Source organism: Pteropus vampyrus, unplaced genomic scaffold, assembly GCF_000151845.1.
Source record: "Pteropus vampyrus isolate Shadow unplaced genomic scaffold, Pvam_2.0 Scaffold158, whole genome shotgun sequence".
Lineage (NCBI taxonomy): Eukaryota > Metazoa > Chordata > Mammalia > Chiroptera > Pteropodidae > Pteropus > Pteropus vampyrus.
The window spans coordinates 1,102,914-1,106,481 of NW_011888939.1; positions in this window are offsets into that span (position 1 = coordinate 1,102,914).

The window sequence follows — 3,568 nt, forward strand, 5'->3', positions numbered from 1 at the left end:
TTCTTTAATTCTCTGATTAAGGACATCTGAAGGAGCAGTCCGGGCCTGCTACTTGGAGAAGATCAGAAGAAATCAAGGTTTAAGGGCTTCGGAAATTAATGTTGGAAATCTGAGAACGGCATGATTGTACCTGATGCGGCAGAGACGGCGGAGTGGCTGAGACCGAAGCTGAGTCCTAAGGAAGCCTTTAGAAACTTCGAGAGGAATCGGTTGGTTTGTACTGGGAGACATTAGATCGGAAACCACTGAGAATCTGACTGGAGCTGGGGAGCAGGGCAGGGAGACGGGATTCTCTGGTTGCTTGAGTTAACTTTCTGCCTGAAAATACTCACGTGATGAGTCACACCTGGATCTGGACCGGCGCTGTCCAGGGCTTTGTGTTTCTACCCGGGTCCTGGACCGTCAGGCCCACCCATCAGCTGAGTGCTTCAAGGAGGAGAACCAAGCACGCTCTGCTGCAATCTTTCCAAGTTATTACCCTCTTAACAGGTTGACAGATATGTGCAAATTGTGACTCACTGCTCAATTTGGCACTAAATTAATGTCTTTCCATGTCGCGTCTGCTCAAGTGTAAACTAGTCACCACTGCTGTGTTACTGCTTGTTTGCCTATATTCCAAAGGTAAAAATTAAAGTAATTTGATCCTGCCGCAGAACAGAGTGGAGCATATGGCGGAGGCGTGGGAGGACAGCACGGCGTCCTGCCTGTCCCCAGCCCTGCCCGCACGGCAGCGGGCACCCGGCCTGGGGCAGCATTCGGAGAGGCCGTGCCAGAGAGCGGGTGTGTGGGACAGGGACCACCTCCCGTCCCCACCGCCAGCCTCGGCAGGAAGAAGAGTCGTTTGTCTCCAGCTCCGTGTGGCTGTCAAATCCCCCGTGGGGGGTGTGCGCTCTGAAGGTTGGCTCTGCTTAGAAATGAAATGTTTTGATTTCTGCTGCTAAGCTTTAGACATTGTTTTCCTCAGTTAAGACACAGCTGACTTTCTCTCTCTTTTTGGCAAACACATAATGTCACCTGTAAAAAGGAAATTTGCATCTCCTTTATGTTAGGCACGTGAGTAAAAAACAGTCTCCTTGAAACCTATTTTTCTCTTAGTGAAAACTTTGGATTGCCTTTCCTGAGCTTCGTCGGACCTCTCCACTTTGCTGTCGGCAGCCAACCGTTTCCCCGGGAACTCCTTTCTGCCACTGTCTTCCTTCACACGTGAAGAACTCACCAGTAGAGTAACCGGAAACGACGGGGACGCGTGTCCTCCGCCCACACGGAGCTCCGGCCCTCGCTGAGCGCACGCGGAGTCGGGCAGTTGGCGGCGTGAAGCCCAGACATCTGCACTCCGGACGCGGTCCCTGGAATCACCGCTTCACCCCCCCACCCCGGGCCCCCGTTTTCCCAGCCTGCCACAGAGACCCGGTCTCCAGGAAGGACTGTGAAATCAAGGAGGGCGAGCAAACCCCGACGTTAGCTTTGCCCTGAGGCCCTGCACATCCATCTGCTTTCCGCCGCCTGAGCTGTCACGGCTTTGATTGAGGGTCGCTGCAGAAGGCGTTGCCCACACTCCCGCCCCTTAGCACGTGCTTCGCAGTGACCTCCATCCGCACGAGACGGCAGATTGTGCTTCCCGCTGAGGCCGAAGTACCTGGGTTTAAACCACACACGCAGATTTAGGAAAGAAGCATGGACGTGCAGAAACGTTTCCGGTGACCTGCGTCAACTTTTGACGTGCAGTTCGCCGTGCGTCTTCCGCCTCTTCAAGTAACGTCAGGCGGCGATGAAAAATGAGTTACATCTTTTCACCTCTTTTGTAGCTTTTAAGCCTCGAGCCAAGGTTGTTTATCATGACACTGTGGGAGGTGACATGTGGCGTCCTAGTCGGCCTCTTTCTTAGTCATCGGGGAAGATCGTTTTCCAGACCATTTCAAAATGAGCAGAGTGGGGCCTTACTTTTAAGAAATACCTCCTGCTCTTTCTGAGCTAGTTGGCTTTTTAATGCCGCGTCCTCACCTTCTGGTCCTTCCTAGAGACGGCGGGTCGCGCTCGGCTCTGAGTCGGTGCAGGTCATTCGCAGACGTGAAGCATCGGCGTCTCCCCGCCCTCTGCCCGCGGCGCCATCCGCGCGCCTCCCCACCTCGCGTCCCTGCCCGGCTCAGTTCCTTACGCCCGGCCTTCCATGGCTTTCGCCTTCCTTCTTCCACTGGAGGTTTAAAACTGCACATGGCACTCTCTGAGGAAAGCCCCGTAAGTTAATCAGTGGGATCACTCACTCCCTGGCTTCCGGAGCTGATGTGTCGCTGTTCACTTTTTAACAAATGGCACCATGCTGTCTGCTGTCTCATGAGCCCTCTCGGTTTCAGACTGAAACCTTTTCATGTTGCGAGTGGAGAGCCAATGTCCCTGTCCCCCAAGAGCACAGGGCTTTTATATGTCCCTGATCTAATGGACGGGTAATTTAATTTGTCACGTCCAAGGGGTATGAAATCCAATGCAAATCCCTAATAGATAGTTTTGCATCTCAGCTGTTGTATTATACATCCCCTTTGTGTCCAGTGGGATTGGACGGTGGGCACAAACACCGGTTTGGTTCTAATTCTCAAAGGCCCTGCGCCAGACCCAGTTCAGTCAGCTGCGGGCTTGCGCCTTCACCGTGAGCCTCCAGCGGAGGCGGAATCCATCGCGCCGAGAGAGGCATTTTTGCAGACTACCCGGTTTACCAAGCGGATTGATAACATTTGGGTCCTTAGTATGCACCGTGAACTCGTGCTGAGTCCTTAAAGTCAGTTTTCTCAATGATTATTAAACTTTAAGAGCTGCGACTTCCATCTGGGCCAAAGGATCAGAGGACTCCCTTTCGGGGGACTGTCTCCAAGAAAGAATGGAACCGATAGATCGCCTAATGTGTTTGTAGCGAGAGAAGATTTCGAGTCAGGGTAGAGAGCTTACAGGTAAAATCGAAATAGGTGCATAGAAAACGAATCAAGCGAAAATCAAGGTAAAACAGTGGGATATACAAGTAAATAAATGTCCTCGTGAGCCACCAGGTAGGTGGCTCAGCTACAAAAAAGCCTATGCAGAGATTTCAGGGTGTAAACATCGAATCCACGCTCGAGCAAACATTGTGAAATAACTTGAAGTAGAGTCCGACCAGGAAAATAGGAACGACTTCAGATACTGGAAGCAGAAGGAGTTTAATTAATGCAGGGAATCGAGTATCCTGGTGAGTTAAGGCAAAGAGGCGACCAGAGCTGAGCAGCAACAGGAAGCAGCTGCCATTTCTACACCAAAGGACGGAGGGAGGAGCTGCTGGAGTTGGAGCCTAGAGACAGGGAAGGTGACAGAGCTCAATTCTGATTTCCTGAAGAAGAAAGTCACTAGGTCATGTTTTCAAATGAAAAGCCAGAACTGACATTAAAAACACATTATGCAGAAATACCAGAGAAATCACTCAAAAATGGTTGGCTCTGGAAGGCGGGAGAAGGAACGGCAGGGGAGTAGGATTTTTTGTGAAAAGCCACATAATCCCATTCACCTTCTTAAAAACACCTTCGTTAATAAAAAATTAAATTGGGAAGGG